General features: G+C 45.1%; 1 long non-coding RNA gene and 1 other non-coding gene across 2 annotated transcripts; both read left to right on the top strand.

Annotated features, from left to right (window-relative positions):
• The first annotated feature begins 8224 nt into the window (after window positions 1-8224).
• On the top strand, window positions 8225-10904 carry LOC121852720. Its single transcript, XR_006086225.1, has 2 exons — window positions 8225-8455; window positions 9942-10904. It is a non-coding gene; the product is annotated as an uncharacterized LOC121852720 (long non-coding RNA).
• Window positions 10905-17204: 6300 nt separating this feature from the next.
• Window positions 17205-17277, top strand: trnat-agu. Its single transcript has one exon. It is a non-coding gene; the product is annotated as a tRNA-Thr (tRNA).
• Window positions 17278-17547: the final 270 nt, after the last annotated feature.

Raw genomic sequence — 17547 nt, 5'->3', positions numbered from 1 at the left:
GGGTGATGACCCGAGCAGGGGGGAAATGGTCAGGGTGAGGGGAGGGAGCGAGGTGGGGGGAAATGGTCAGGGTGAGGGGAGGGATGGTAGGGAGCGAGAAGGGGAAGAGAGTCGAGAGGGGAGCTGAAGGCTCGGTCAAAGAGAAAGGTTTTGAGACCGGCCTTGAAGGAGGAAAGGGAGGAAGCAAGTCGAAAGCACTGGGGAATAGAGTTCCAGAGCCTCGGGGCTGAGAGGCTTAAGGCCCGACCACCAATGGTAGGGCGATTGGGGCGGGGGACGTGGAGCAGACCGGAGCCGGAGGAACGGAGGGTACGGGCAGGTAGGTAGGGGAATAGTATGTTGGAGAGGTAGGAGGGAGCAAGGCCGTGAATGGCCTTGTACGTGAGGATGAGGGTCTTGAAATCAATCCTCTGGGGGATGGGGAGCCAGTGGAGGCGAGCGAGGGTGGGAGTGATGTGGTCCCGAAGCCTGGTGCGGGACAGTACACGAGCTGCAGAGTTCTGGATGACCTGCAGCTTGTGGATGGAGGTGGCGGGAAGGCCGGCGAGGAGAGAGTTCCCATAGTCCAGCCTTGAGGTGACAAAGGCGTGAACCAGGGTTTCAGCAGCGTGAGGGGTGAGGTAATGCCGTAGTCTGGCGATGTTCCGGAGATGATGGAAGGCGGTGCCAGTTGTGGTGCGGATGTGAGGGAGAAAGGACAGCTCAGGGTCGAACAAAACGCCGAGGTTCCTGACTGGCTTTGAGAGGTGGAGAGTGCAGCGTTGGATGCTGATGGTGTCAGCGCCTGAGGTGCGGAGGCGCTGACGTGAGCCAATAAGGAGGGCCTCGGTTTTTCGCACGTTGAGCTGAAGAAAGTTGTCTCTCGTCCAGGATTCGATGTCGGACAGGCAGGCTGTCAGGACATCGGTGGTCGTGGAGTTGAGAGGAGAGGAGGAAAGGTAGAGTTGGGTGTCATCCGCATACATGTCGAAGTTAACACCATGTCTGCGGATGATGTCACCAAGGGGGAGCATGTAGAGGGTGAAGAGGAGGGGACCGAGGACAGAGCCCTGAGGGACACCACATGAGACAGTACGGAGGGTGGAGGAGGAGGCGTGTCGAGACAAAGTGAAGACGGTGAGAAAGGTACGACCTAAACCAGTCAAGGACAGTGCCTTGAAGGTTGAGGTGGGAGGACAAGCGGTGGAGTAGGATAGCGTGATCGACCGTATCGAATGCTGCCGATAGGTCGAGGAGGACGAGGAGACAGAGGGAGCCCTGGTCACAGATGGTCAGGATATCGCTGGTGACCTTGACCAGGGCAGTTTCTGTGCTATGGGCAGCACGGAAACCTGACTGAAGGGGTTCGAAAAGTGAATGGGTGGACAGGAAAGAGCGCAGTTGGGAGGCGACGACTCTTTCCAAGACCTTGGAGAGAAAGGGGAGGTTGGAGATGGGCCGGTAGCTTGATAGCTGCGACGCATCAAGGGAGGGTTTTTTCAGGGTGGGCCTGATGATGGCAGTTTTTAATGGAATGGGGACAGAGCCAGAGGAGAGGGACAGGTTGATGATGTCAGTGATATGTGGGGCAAGAAAGTGGAGCTGGGAGATAAGAATTGGAGTGGGGATGGGGTCAAGGGAGGAGGTGGTTGGTTTTAGGGACAGGATGAGTTCAGTGACAGAGGGTGGGGAAACGGGTACGGAGGTGTGTAGGGGAGGATGGGTAGCAGTCGGAGTGTGGGAGGGAAGGGGTGGGTGGTGGGTGGAAGTTGGAGGGGAAGTGACCGCGGAGCGGATTCCCTTGATCTTGGATTCAAGGAAATCCAGCATCTCCTCGCAGTGAAGGTTGGAGGAACCGGGTTGTGGTGGAAAACAGTAGCCTGGGGTTGTTCTTCGCCTCCAGGATTATCCTGGAGTAGAAGGACGACTTGGCCGAGGCTAGAGTGGAGCGGTAAATTTTGAGGAGGTCCAGCCAGATTTGTCGGTGGACCGTTAGGCCAGATTTGACACATGTGCGTTCAACAGCCCGCACCTGGCTTTTCAGTGAGCGTAGGTGGGTGGTGTACCAGGGGGAGGAGCGGGAGTAGGAGACAGTGCGGGAAGTGATGGGGGCAAGAGTATCGAGTGTGGAGGAGAGGGTATTGTGGAGGAGGGAGAGAGGAGAAGAGGTGTCAGTGAGGGTTGAAGGCCAGAGGGAGAGGAGTTCAGAGGACTCCAAGGCATCGGTTAGGGATTGTGGGGGTAACTTCTTCCAAGGGCGGTAGAAGATGGTGGTGGGTCTGGTGGAAGTGGGGAGGGGGGTGGAGGAGGTGAAGGAGATGAAGTAGTGGTCAGAGATGGCCTTGTCGGTAATAGTGACATCCGAGACACTGAGGCCCCGGGTGATGACCAAATCGAGTGGGTGGTCGTGACTGTGAGTGGGGGAGTTTATGTGTAAGGAGAGGTTGAGTGAAGAGAGCAGGGAAGAGAAGTCTGTGGAGATGGAGCAGTAAACGACGTCAGCAATAAACACCTTGTCTCCGATGTTTGAATTAAACCTATAAATGAAGGCAATGGCTTCATACGGAATGTATTTGGATTTCCAGGAAGCGTTTGATAAATTGCTGCACAGAATGTGGTGAAGACACCTATGCTCCCAAAATAAGCATAACGAATAGGATTATACAGCACAGGAGGAGGCCATTCAGCCCATGGTGTCTGTGCCGTCTTTTTAAAAGAGCTTTACTAATTAATCCGATTCACCCACTCTCTCTCCGTAGCCCCGCAAATGTGACTTCCCCAAACATTCAGCCCATCGTGTCCGTGCCAACTCTTTAAAACAGCTGTCCAAATTAATCGTATTTCCCCACTCTCTAACCATAGACCAAAATCGAGGACTCCACCTTATCAATCATCGTCGATTCCGCCCCCACCCCAACGCCCTACACCACATCAACTCGCTCAGGACCTAATCCATGACTGCTCAGGGACTTGCGACGTCCTCGTGACGTACAAGTCGCTATACAAGTTTAGTTTCGCATTTTTATGTATGCCACAAAACAACAATTGAGATGCAGCAGAACAGATTGACGGAAAACGGTAAAATAGGTAAAACAACTATTATTGTTATTAAATTATTATTATATTGGTTTTATTATTGTTGTTATATTATTGTTACATTAGTATAATAATATTTTTTCAGTATTAGTATTATATGCCCGTACCCTGACCGTACCCGCCGTTTCTCTGGCTCCGGTCTGCTCCACATCACCCGCCACAGCCGCCCTAACATCGGTGGCCGGGCCTTCAGCCTCCCAGCCCCGAGGCTCTGGAACTCCATCCCCCAGTGCGTTCGCCTTGGTTCCTCCCTTTCCTCCTTCAAGGCCGTGCCTTCAGCTCCCCTCTCCACTCTCTACCCCCTCCTCGCTCCCTCCCTTCCCTCCCCTCACCCTGACCATTTCCCCACTGCTCGTGTGCTGACATAACTGTCCAGTGCCTTGGGACGTCCTCCCGACGTGAAAGGCGCTCTATAAATGGAATTTTGTTGTTATATTATTACTGCGTGTCAGAGAAAGAGAGACACTGTGTACCCCCTCCTCGCACCTCCATTCCCTCCCATCACCCTGTAAGACAGAGAGACGGGTGCGCTCCTTCCCTTCCCTCCCCTCAACCTGACCATTTCCCCCCTGTTTGTGTGTGTCTGCGAGAGACAGATAGAGATTGCGTGTGTGTGACACAGAGACTGTGTGTGTGTGTGTGTGTGAGAGAGAGAGTTTATATGACTGTGTTTCAGAGCTGCCCCTCAATCCATTCTCCTCTTAAACGAGCACGGACACTGCAGATCAATATCATAAAGTCAGGACATGCCGCTCATTCACAGCTCAGTCAGTGAGAGAGACAGAGATAGAGAGACAGTGTGGACATGTGTCTGTCCCTGGGTCTCGGGCACACTCTGACTACAGCTCCCAGGATGCACAGCGCGGCCCCGCTCCGTGAGCAGAGGCCTCTGAGCCGTGAAGAATGCCGGGATCTGTAGTTTCCGGGGTCTGTGCCGCAGGCTGTGGCTGTGATTGTGATGTCAGAGAGAGAGGGGGGCAGTGAGAGGATGAGTGTGAGAGACAGAGAGGGATAGAGAGAGGATGAGTGTGAGAGAGAGAGGGATAGAGAGAGGATGAGTGTGAGAGAGAGAGAGGGACAGATAGAGGGTGAGTTTGAGAGAGACAGGGAGGGAGCGAGAGGCGTGCTACTGATCTGCCGCCGCCATATTTTCTCTCTCTCACTCCCTCCTGCACCCCTTCTCTCTCATACACACTCTCTCGTTCTCTCTTCCTCTCTGTCTGTTTCTCTCACATTGACCTTCTCTTTCTTTCGCTCACAGCTTCTCGCTGTGTGTGACCCTCTCTCTCCTCTCCCTCCATCACGTGGTGACGCCAGCACGCCCCTCTCCTCCCCTTCACTGACAGGGAAGCGCCCACTTTCTCCCTGTTAACGGGTAATTGATAGGAAAGAGAGAGACATGCCCACGGTCACGGTGATTGAGAAGACAGAGAGAGAGAGCCACGACCAGTGTTTCCCTGGTAACCAGTGACTGACTGGATAGAGAGAACCGCACTCACACTTATCCTCTGTCGTTCTCTAATCAATGATTGACAGCAGTGAGAGAGAGAGAGAGAGAGAGAGAGAGAGAGAGAGACCAACTATAATTCTCATTTTTATTGTTATTCTTCCTCCGGTTCGGAGTCAGGCGCTGCCAAAGTTAAGCTCTGAGGAAATGCGCTGTGGAGAAAGAAAGGGTTCTATAATTGCCAGTTGATGTGATTATTGTTTTTGTATTATTCCTATTGTTGATATTAGTATAATATATCAGAAATTTTGTATTGTATCAGTATTAGTGGCATATTATTATTTTTAGTACAGTTTCTAATGTACATATACATGAACATCAACTTTCAGTTATAAAGCGCCTTCCACGTGGGACTGTCGCATTATTTTTTGTGTGAAACGCAGCAGCCAACTGAACACAGCTATGACCCACAAAAAAATGTTTGAAATATAATAGTGCTGCGTTTCATCAATAAAATACAGTCACTACACTTTGCAGTACAACAATAACGTCAACAAACAACAAAATTACATTTATAAAGCGGGTTACACGTCGGAAGGACTTCCCAGTATATCTTGCGAAGCGATTTGAATATCTGATAGGACACGATATCAAATGCAAGGATTATGATGATTTTTAAAAATCACATTGGAGATTCGATGTGGGTTTCTACACAGAGAAACGTGGAGAATAAAAACCCTCTTTGAACACTCTGACCTTAGCTTCAGCTGTTTATCTTTCCTTGTGGTTAAATAATTGGGCCGTTTTTGCATGGAGTTTTGTGTTGTTGGTACTTTATATCCGGTAAAGCTGCAAAGCTTAGACAATAGCAGTGATTCAGCTACCTTTGCCATTTGACATCACGTCTAATATAAAAATTTTCAAACAGCTTGAATTGAGCTGACGTGCACTCCATCATCTGGAGAAATTCCCATCTCTTTTCCAAGTACTATCGACTACTTTAAGAGACATAGAAATCAGTGAGCTTCCTGGGAGTTCTGAGTCTCACTTTTGGAGAGACACCATAATTGCCCTCTGGATATTGATAGAGAGGATAATGTGCCTCAGATAGAGTCCTGGTTAGGTTTGATATATTCATTCTGGTGGAATTAATTATAGTTAGGTTGCCACCTGATTTCATATGAATTACAATAATTTGCGCAAACGGTATCTGCCTGTCTTTCCTCTTGCCTGTTAATAGCTGAGTTGCAGCTTAAAAGGCAGATATGTTTGCTCCCCCTGTGGTTACCCGAGGTATTGCAGGCTGGAAGTGGCTTCCTTGTCTAATTGTAATGTTCTCAAAAACCGACAAGACAGCAGGGATGGGGAAATCTCAATTTAACTCTCTATTTCCCAAAGCAACACAAATCCCGGGACAGGTACAGCACAATAGTGGAAACATTTCGCTTTATTTACCACCTGAGCTGATAACTAATCAGACCTTTCCAAGTAAAGAGCGTTACAGTTCCAATATCCCTCTTGAGAAAAAATATATAGATTACCAATTGAATGTCTATTATCAGCTCAAAATCTTTCTTTAGGAAAAAAGTCAAATCTCACATTACTTTGATTGGATTGTCAGTCAGTTTAAAGGCTGCTATTTTTACAGACACTCATCTGCTCTCCTATGTATCCACCTATATCTGACCTGTAGGATTTTTCCATTTGAAAACTGTACATCAACCTGAAAGTCATAGCCAAACTTCCTGTATGTTGTTCATCGAGCACAAAGATTCGCACAGAATGATCCAGAGAAACAGGCCATTCCAGTCAACTGGTCCATTCCCTCCCATCTCTCCCTGCACCTCTCTCCCTATTCCCTTCCTACAATGTTCTATTCCCAACTCCTACATTCCTCTATTTCCTCTCCTGAATCCCTCTGTTCACCACATCTACCCTTCCCTCTATTCCCATCTAAACACACCAAGTTCCCTATTAAATACACTGACATGTTCACATCACCAACAGATTGTGTCAACAAATTCCAGTCTCCCCACACTCTTTGTGAAAATATATCCTCTTAAATTCCATGATAGGTCAAATAAAAATAACGTTGTCTTCCTAACATTTTGTGTAGCATCATCCACTTCATGACTCCTTGAAGCTATCCTGCAAAGTGCAACTCTCTTTATTAATGACCCGACTTTTAGATTTACTGCTTATAAATGTCCTTTTTATCAAATTGTTTTCACAATCTGATCCACTTCCATGAGGCCTCCTCTCAATCTGGGGAGAAACGTTCCTATCTTTCTTGCTAATTGTATCCACTCATGTTGGTAAATGCTTTTTACATCTACCCTTTAGTGTTGCAACGCTGTGGAACATCAACCTTTATTGTGTTTCGTATTTTACAGCTTTCAACAATCTGTTCTGCTGCCTCTCAATTGTCGATTTGTGCCATACAATATAAAATTGCATTTGTAAAGCGCCTTTCACGTCAGGTTTGCTTCCGAGACCTTCCCACCTATAAGCTTCTGCCGAATCTCTGTTTCCCACCGTTCAACCACTTTCAATCCAAACCGCCAAAGTGAAATATTTGCTGGACTGTGGGGAGAGAGTGAGGGAGTAGGATTAAATAGGAAAGTTCGTTCAAAGAGTCGGCAAGATATGATAATCTGAATGCCTCTTCCTGTGCCGTATATATATGATTTCCCCCGATATCATTCTTTAATTCTTCACCTCTTTCGGTTCAGTAATTTATCAAGCGCTTCCTTGAAATCAAATACATAATGTCTGAATACTTTGGCTTCATTTATACTTTTATTTGCAACTTCAGTACCCAGTTTTTGCTGACGTTAGAACGTGTGTTTGGGTAACTGTTCTGTCTCTTCTGCTAAAACTACATAGCTTCTCATTGAGACCGGCGTCTGGCAAGCTATATTGCTGCTCATCCAGCAAGTAACAGTCCATCAGTTAGTTAGGGCTTTGGCTTGCAGGGATAAAAGAAGCTGAGTAGGAGGATTTCGTGCCCTCAGTTTCTAGTCTGCCCTTCCAGCTGTTGCTGATGAGCCAGGTTGGGCTGCGCTGTCATCCGCAGGCAGAGTCCTGAAATACTGCGGGGAAGCAAAGAAGGAAGTTACTAAGAAAAGAAAACGTGTCAACAGCTGAAAAGAGGAAGTAAGTAATCCGGTACAGAGACGAAACTGAGAGCGAAAATCTGGTTTCTCCAGTCGATATTTTGTTACAAATGACTCCAGGTATTATTCCTGCGTCAAATCCTTCTGCAATGTTTCAAGGAAATGTGGACTGATTATATGTTTGTTGACGAACACAATCATACAGAATTTGTGCACAGCAATGGGGAAGTGTCCAATGGGACACCAGCAAGAACTCACTTCTCCTTTCCACAGCATTTACCAGCTGCGTGTATAGCTCAGCTCACAACTCCCTATAAGGGCATGGCTCACTGCGTTAAAATAACATACTGTAGTTTCTGAGAATCGCGTTCACACTGGCTGGTTGTGTGTGAGGGTGATATAATTCCTATAAAAGGAAATCGTATGTGCTGGTCCTGCCTGGTCTCTGCCGAGAGAGAAAGAGTGGAAGTCTGATTGCCTGCTCCCAAGCTCTGATAATTGTGCAATATCCATCTCTAAGTCACAGATCGCGTTCGATTCTGAGTGTGAATTTATGTGTGTTTGTGTCTGTGTGTGTGTTTGCGAGTGTGTGAGTCAGACTGTTTCTTTGTGTTTGTGTGTCACATGGGTTAGGATGTTTGTGGACCACAGAGCTCAGTAATTCTGGAAAACGCTGCTCCTGAGATTCACACTGTGCGGTAAAACTCCGAGTCTGCAGAGCCCGCTACACATCGGATGCAAACACAAGCCACCAGGATTAGATCTTCACACGAGCCCCTACTCATGCTTGTCATGGAACCCTTGTTTCTCATCTTCCGTGAGTATTGTTGCTAAGCCAAACACATTGACGGCCCAGCTAGAGAAATAGACAGCAGAGAGGAGTGAGAGGCTTCTTGTTTGAACCTCAACTCTCCTTTCTACCCCACACGCTGTGCCTTCAACCACATTCGCAACATTACCCGACCTCGGCATTGTTTCAATCTACAGGCAAAGCAAACCCACCTTCACGCATTTACAACATCCAGGTTTGCCGACGCAAACTCACTGCTTATCGGCCTACACAATTCCACCCTTTATGGATGCATATCACCCAGAACTCTGCAGCCCGTGTCTCTGTGTACCTCTCTCTCTGTCTATGTCGCTTTATATTTGTCTCCGTGTGTCTTTATGTGTAAGTCTCTGTCTGTGTTTGTGTCCGCCACTCTGTGTATCTCTTTCTGTTTCAGTGTTTCTCTCCGTCTCTCAGTGAACACCCCTCTCTGCCGAAGTGCACTTCGCCATCTCTCCGCAACAGTCTATGTATTTGTATCCCTGTATTTCTCCCTCTCTGTCATTTTGCGTCTGTCACTTTCTGTGAGCCTCGCTATATATATCACTCTTTTTGTGCCTCTACGTCTCTCCCTCATAAAACGTGTGGCTGTGTGTGTCATTCTCTGTGTGAGTGTATCCTCATTGCCTTCGTTTCTCTGTATAAATCGCTCTGTTGATTTATATATGTATCACTATCTGTCTGTAGGTATCTCTCTAACTATTTGTGTCTCCCTATCTCAATTTTTGTATGTGTCTCTCGATGTATCTGCGCATATCTGTATGTCTGTGCTTCTTTGAATCTCTCTCTGTATACATCTGCCTCTCTGACACATTTTCTCGGTATCTCTATGTGTGTCTAGTTTTGTCTGTTTGTATCTCGCTCCATCACTCTCTCCATAAACATCTGCACAAATCGAGCATTATGACCGATCATTTATCTTTCTCTCTTTATCCGTAGCTAACTTAATGTCGATTCTGATCCTGTCTCGAGCGAGGTGCGGTCTCTCCAAATGTATCTCTCGCTATCTGGTGGCCATGGCAGTGGCTGATCTGATGGTGGTTATTTTCGCGGTGATTTTCGGCCGCATTCTTTTTTTTTACTTCCCAAGTTCCTTCTTGTCCATAACTCATGTGTGCCGACTTCTGGTTGTACTGGACATGGCAACAAAGGCAATTTCTGTCTGGTTGACTATTGCTTTCACCTTTGATCGATATGTGGCCATCTGTTGCCAAAAACTGAAAACAAATCATTGCACCGAAAAAACAGCTTGTAAAATTATAGCGACATTGACATTGTTATTCTTTGTTCAAAACATTCCCTGGTATTTCGTAATTGAACCACTGTATATAGTCAATAATATACCGTGGGGGTGTGCATATAAATCAAGCTATTACACTTCTCGTGCATGGGCGGTGTTTGACCTACTCACCATTATCTTAATCCAGTTTCTCCCATTTGTTCTGATTTTGCTGCTCAACGCCCTGACTGTCAGACATATACTGGTGTCCAGCCGAGCCCGCAGGAGATTGCGGGGACACAGTGATGGGGACAGGAATAGAGGATCGAGTGACAGTGATCCAGAGATGAGGAACAGAAGGAAATCCATCGTTTTACTATTTGCTGTTTCCGCCAATTTCATATTATTGTGGATGACATACGTTTTATTTTTCTTATACTGGAGGCTTTCAAAAACATATTACACGGGGTACAATGATCCCGTGTTTATTATCTGGCGAACTGGCTTCATGCTGCAGCTTTTGAGCTCCTGCACAAACACGTGTATTTACGCCGTTACCCAGACTAAATTCAGAGAGGAGATTAAGAAAGCGGTGACATTTCCTTTTATTCTAATTGTTAATTTGTTTCATTGACAAACTTTGCCAGTGTTGTGTGTCTGTGTTATAGGACAGACACAATGGTAGGCTTCATACTGTCTGCTGGTGAGAGTTTCTATGTCTCTGGTGTCTGTGTGTGTGCAGATGTGTGTATGTGTCTGTGTGTGGATGTGAGTTTGTGTCTGTGCTTATGAGTGTGTCCGTTTATATCTGCGTTTATATGTTTGCCTCTATCTGTGTCGATATATTTGTGTGTTTCTATCTGTTTGTGTGCATTTGTGCCTATGATTGTGCGTGTTACTGTGTGTGAATGATTGAAGGGTGAATTGGAGAGTCAAAAATGTAGTTAATTCCGTATATATGAGGGCGCATAATTCTTTCTGTGAGCGTCTGTGTACGTTAGTATGTCTGTGTACGTTTGTATGTGTCTGTGTTTGTGTGTATGTGTGTGTGTGTGTTTGTTAGAGGGAATGCTGTCTGGTATCGCTCCAAAAAGTAAAAGACAACTAAGAAAGAAATAATAAGACTAAGACCGAAATTAGAAAAGGAATTTGGAAGTGGGAGAAGTTGGTGGATTTGTTAGTGGATTTGAGTTTACAATAAATATATTTACTAACCAATCAGCCACTAGTGTTTGATAATTGTACAGTATACAACAGTGGTGTTAATGTTAAACCAACCGTCACACTTCCAGCGCTTTGGCCACACATAACCTGTTTGATGTTTTGACAATCTCGACTCTCCCATTGTTCATGTTCATGACGCGTTGAACAGTGATGAACACGAAGGGATGTGGAAAGTAAAACAAGTAAACTACACAAGTGATCATTATGACTGATCATTTCTCTCCCTCTTTCATTTTAGTGGCTATTGTGATACTGCCTCGAGGAGCTTGACATTATTTTTCACCTCCTGGAAGGGCTCGGAGTACAGAGTAATGTTGATGATAATAATAATAATAGTAATCGTTCATTTCATACAGCTTTTTATCGCTTCATCAAGGCTTCTCAAAGCGCTTCACATAATATACTGTTTGAAAGAGAGAGTACATGAATTTTAGAGGGATAGCGAGAGACAGAGTTTGTGTCTATATATTTTGTCAGTGAATACAGAGAAGACAAATAGATTTCTTTTTCAACCCACCAGTAAAACTCAGATTTTTCTATGGACATAAAGCTTCACAATTTCCTCCTCAGTCCCACACAAACCGCGTCATAAGCTGCATGGCAGATAAAATCAAATGTCAGCAAATCTATTTTTCAGTTAGTTGAGAACAAAATCTAGTGAGAAAAGTGAGTGTACCTCTTGTGGGCAAAACATAGCAGCCAATTGCGAAAAGTGATGGAATTCGTGACAGAACTGTTATCATTATTTTGTGAAAGGAATTATTACACCCGTAATAATGGTTTGCGAACATTTTTGAGTTAGTATCAAAATACAAAGTCAAAGCAATTTTATATATTTGTGTAAGTGAGATTAATGCAGAATTAGGAATATTTGCTCTCTTGCAATTTAAATCCCACGGATCTGGGGCAAGCTGGAGAACTAGGTTTGATTTCGGGCATGCGAAATGTTGGGGGAGGTTTCCTTACTCCATATGATTCATAATAATTCTTCAAGAAAAAAANGTAATGGTAGATTGGTCACTTGAATCCACGATTGATTGTGGGACACTGCTTTGCTCAATCGGTTGCCCAGTTTCACCACAACTATACAGACAATTCACTTTGCAGTCTATTCTGTGAAGCGTTTTGAGACACCGAGAAGCCATTTAAAGCAGTGTATTAAATGAAACTATTACTATTATTTTACTTTAGAAGTAGTTCCCCAATCGACTAACAGGCTTATTCCTACTTACTGATGGTAAAACGAGGCGCGTGTGTGCAACACGGAAACGTGCCCAACATTTCGCCCTGCCGGGAATCCATCGCAGATTCATCGCTTGGGGTTTGATTTGTTACAGGGAAAATATTCCTATATCTGCATTAATATCAATTATATAAATATGCTTTTGCTCCGACTGTGTATTTTGATATCAACCGAAAAATGTGTAAAAAAAACATATGAATTAAGTTGTAGAATTCGCAGATCCTCAGCATTGCACACGCAATAAAAATATTCAGAATTCTATATTAATCTCAAATATATAAACCTTTTTAAGCTTTAACGCTCTCCCAACTCTCTCTGTCTCACACGCACAGACACACACACAATTGCGCGATGCTCACGCTCTCTGTCTCGCAATCTCTATCATACGCTCCCTCTGTCACACACTCTCTTTAAAACATCCTCTCACACAATCGCTCTCAAGCACACTGTATCTCTCAAAAACACACATTCTCTTTCCAGCAATCGCTCTCATACACTTTCTCTCACACTCTCTCATACACAGTTTCTCTCACACACGGTCTCTCACGGAAATTCTCCCTCTCACACACACACTATCTCTGATGAACATTCTCTCACACACTCTCTCACATACTCTCACACATACTGCCTTCCACATACACTCTCTCAGAGAGCGTCTGTGTGACTGTGTGTGTGAGCTGCTCCTTAATCCATCCTCATCTGACCCGAGCACGAACACTGCAGGTCAGTGTCAGACAGTCAGGAGATGCCCCTCCTGACACTGTATCTCTCTCACTCTCCGACTACAGCTCCCAGGATGCACAGCGTGCCCGGTAACCGTCACCAGAGGTCACTGAGCCGTGACGCATGCCGGGACCTGTAGTTTCCGGGTCTGTGTCGCTGGCTGTGTTTGTGAAGTCACACAGAGAGAGAGACTGTGATTGATATGCGGCCTCCACGTTCCTCTCTCTCTCTCTCCCTCACGTATCTTCCCTGAGCACCGTCAACCGTTTTAGTACCTCCTCTCGGTTTATTCTTTTAACATAACATCACACAACTGGCCTGGTTTCTTAGCAACAGGCCTGGACTATGTATAACAGTCCTGGTCTCTGCATGAGAGGCCTAGCCTTTGCACAAGAGCACTGGCCTCCTTATAACAGCCTGAAGCCTATATAACCGGCCTGGTCTATTGATAATCTGGATCTTTTTTTCTTACCCAATTGCTCTACCCTCTCCTCCGAGTGTCCTGTTATACAGACACCATTCCTGTTTTACAGAGACCGGGCCAGTTTGACAGAGAGCGATATGTTACACAGAATCCATGCCTGCTGTTCGGAAACCAGATCTATGCTATCAATAGACCAGGCCGTATCTATAGGTTCCCAGTTGTTATAAGGAGACCAGTGCTCTTGTACAAAGACCAGGCCTCTTGTGCAGAGACCAGGACATTTACACATAGTCAAGGCCTGCTGTTCAGAAACCTGGCAAGTCATACACAGATCAGTTGCTATACAGAGACCAGGCCTGTTATTCAGAGAGCAGAGCTGTTTTGCATATTCGAGTCCTGTTACACTCATACCAGTGCTGATATTCAGGGACTCGGCCTCTTATACATTGACAAGTCCTGTTTTATAGAGATGTGGCTGCTGTAGAGGAGCCAGGTTTATTATAGGTATTTCATGCCGGTTATATAGATTCCAGGCTATTATAAGAAAACCAGTGCTCTTGTACAAAGACCAGGTCTCTGATATAGAGACCATGCCATTTATATATTCTCAAGGCCTTTTATAGAAAGACCTTCCCTGTTATACAGAAGCCAAGTTATTATACAGAGTCCAGGACTGCTATACATAGACCAGTTCTGTTAATCATAGACCAGGCCTGTTATACACACACCAGGTCTCTTATTCATAGACCTGGCCAGTGATACATAGTCTAGGCCTTTTATATATGGTCCAGGCTGTTATACAGAAAGCAGACCTGATGCAGATGAAGAAGGCCATGCTTGTTATATATAGATCAGGCTTGTCGTACAGAAACCAGTTTGCTATTCAGGGACCAGGGCATTTGTGCAGAGTACAGGTGTTATACAGATATCAGGCTCACTATACGGAAAAGTGGCCTGTCTTAGAGAGTCCAGGCCTGTTATACAGAGACCAGGCTGGTAACCTATGAGTCAAGCCTTTTATACATGGACAAGCTCTTTCATACAGAGACCAGGGTGCTACACAGAGACGAGGCCTGTTATACAGTGATCATTCTGTTATACAGAGACCAGCTATGTTATACAGAGACCAGGCTTTTAGACCGAGAAAGCTTGTGATCCGTAGAACAGGCCAGTTATTAATAGACCAGGTCATAAATATATATAGAGACCAGGCCATATGCAGAGAGGCCAAGCCTTTGATACATAGACAAGGCCTATTATACAAACCAGACACACAGAAGCCAGTCTGTTATACAGAGACCTGGCCAGTTTTACATAGATCTGACCTATTATACAAAGACGGGTCCTGTTGTGGAGAGAACAGCTGTTTTATACAGCGACATGACCTGTTATACATAGACTAGACTGTTTTACAGAAACCAGGCTGATATACACAAACCAGGCTTTTATACAGGTATCAGCCCCATTACACGGAGCAGAGGCCACTTATAGAGAGACCAGCTCAGTTATACGTAGACCAAACCAGTAAACACAGACTAGTTATTTTGCAGAGATAATGCCTATTATACAGAGACCAGAACGCTAGCACATGAGTCAATCCTTTCTTACATAGACAAGCTCTTTCATACAGTGACCAGGGTGTTAGACAGAGACAAGTTCTGTCATACAAGATCAGTCTGTTACACAGAGACCAGGTCTGCTACACAAAGACTAGGTTTGTATACAGAGTACATGCCTGTTATAACTAGAAAAAGGAAAGTTGTACAGATATATGGCCTCTTATACATAGACCAGGCAGTTATAGTGAGACCTGGTCTGTTATACACAGACCAGGCCAGCTATACAGCGATCAAGCCATATATACACAAAGAGGCCACATATCAGAGAATCGTAGATTCGTAGCATTGTACAGCATAAAAAGAGTCCATTCGGCCCATCGAGTCTCTTAGTTAGACGAATTATGTCAATCCCACTCCCCAGCCCTTTCCCAATAACCCTGCAAACCAGACTTCCTCAGATAATACCGACACACCAACCAGTGGAAACATGTTTTCCCTTTCCAACCTACCAAATCCCCTCATGATTTTGAAGACCTCTACCAGGTCTCCTCGTAACATTCTCTGCTCCAATGAGAATAATCCCAGACTCATAATCAACGTCCCTCATTCCTGGTACCATCCTTGTTCATCTCCTCTGCACCGTTTCCAATGCATTAACATCCTTTTTATAGTGTGGTGCACAGAACTGGGCAGAGTATTCTGAGTGAGGTCTAACCAGTGTTCTATAGAGGTTAATCCTAGCCTCCTGACTCTTGTACTCTATGCCCCTATTTATAAAACCTAGAATCCAATTTGCCCTATTTACAGCTTTATCTATCTGTCCTGCCACCTTCAAGGATTCGTTTAACTGGACCCCCAGGTCTCTCTGTTCTTTTACCCCCATTTGGTTGTATTACGCAGCCTCAATTGCCTCCCTTCATTCTTTCTACCAAAATGCGTTAGCGCGCATTTCTCCACATTGAAAATCATTCTGCCATGTTTCTGACAATTTTCCCATTCTGTCTCTCTCTTCCTGCATTTGGCACCTATGCTTCTCATTGTTTACCACCCTACCTTATTTTTTGTCGTCCGCAAACTTGGAAATGATACTTGCTATGCCCAATTCTAGATCATTTATGTGTACTAAGAAGAGCAGTCGTCCGAATACCGATCTGTGGAGGACGCCACTGTACACTTCCCTCCAGTCAGAAAAGCTGCCGTTCACCACATCTCTCAGCTTTCTGTCTCCCAGCCAGTTCTGGATCCATGCTGCCACCATCGCTTTCAAACCATGGGCTTCTATCTTTCTTGGAATTCTTTCATGTGGCACTTTGTCAAGTGGTTTTTGAAAGCCAATATAAACTACATCAACTGCACTACTTTTATTCACCGTTTCCGTTACCTCATCGAAAAATTCTATTAGATTTGTTAGACAAGGTACCATCTCATTGAGTTGATGCTGAGATCAAACCCGGTGTTTTCACATTTCAGTCTCAGGACCTGGCCGGTTTTCCCTGTAAGAAGCGGTGGCTGTGTAAGCACCACATCGGCCTGGACAACTGTAAAAAATACGTCACCGTGTAAGAATTATTGTGAAATCTCCTGTCTCTGTGACATGGCAGAGAGAATAACAGCGACACAGGAAGAGTGTTACTGTCAGAATTATAGCACTCACGGGAGAAAATAATCTGCAGTAGAGTGAGTAAAATCGGTGACCTCATGTTTCTGGGCAATTGACAGAACTGACACTTGTGACGAATAACTGAGGGACAGTGAGCAGCCGGACAGTTGACCTCAGCCCCTTTTCCCGCACCTTGGTGCCATGCTATCCCACGGAATATCGTTCTAAGGTTCTGCTGCAGGTTAGCGTCGCTATATCAACATAAGTTGTTGTTGCACAGCTTTTATCAATATCAGTCATGTGACTGGTAACTGCGGCCGGTTAACTCAGTTGGTTAGTGTCTGATTCTCGTAACTCCAAGATCGTGGATTCGATGCCCGTGCTGGCCACTATGTTTGTTTTAGTAGAACTTCACTTGAAATGTTTCAGACCTATGGTGAGGACCTCTGATATAATTTGGTTATCACGTGACAAAATTAAAGGCAATCGTAAAATAACAGACACATTGAGACTTTCCTTCTTTGTTAGTAAGTCAAACTGATTGAAGAAGAGTTTCTTCTATTAGCGACCGTGGAAAGATTAATCGACAAATCCAATCTGACCACGACTCCCATTCTCAAATCGGCAGCCAATAAACTGCTCCTACTTGGTCCTTGAAGACGGAAGGTCAGGATGAGCATCACTGACAAATAAAAAAAATGATCATTCACCTGGATTTAAATAAAATAATTGTAAATGAAGCAATGGCGCCGTGGCTTAGATGGCAAAGCGCCTGTCTAGTAAACAGGAGATCCTGAGTTCAAATCCCAGCGGTGCCTTTGATGCTTTTCATCCTAGAACATCACTGATTTTTGGTTCCTGTTGCTTTGCGTTTCATTGTATGGTGAATTGGTACAGAAGCAATCGCCAATTCTGTCGTGAAAACATACACGGGTAGGAAATATAATCCACTGAGTCGTTTTTTTCGGGAAGTCATACCTCAAATGATGTAAACTTCAAAGGCATAATACGTTTATCTGTTTCTGTTAAACCGATGGGATGGTTGCCGGTCTTTTAATCGAAGCTTCGTGAGCTTTGGGTGGAATTCA

Source organism: Callorhinchus milii, unplaced genomic scaffold (genome assembly GCF_018977255.1).
Source record: "Callorhinchus milii isolate IMCB2004 unplaced genomic scaffold, IMCB_Cmil_1.0 Scaffold1104, whole genome shotgun sequence".
NCBI lineage: Eukaryota > Metazoa > Chordata > Chondrichthyes > Chimaeriformes > Callorhinchidae > Callorhinchus > Callorhinchus milii.
Note: the sequence above shows the minus strand (reverse complement) of the source record. Positions and strands in the feature narration are given on the sequence as shown.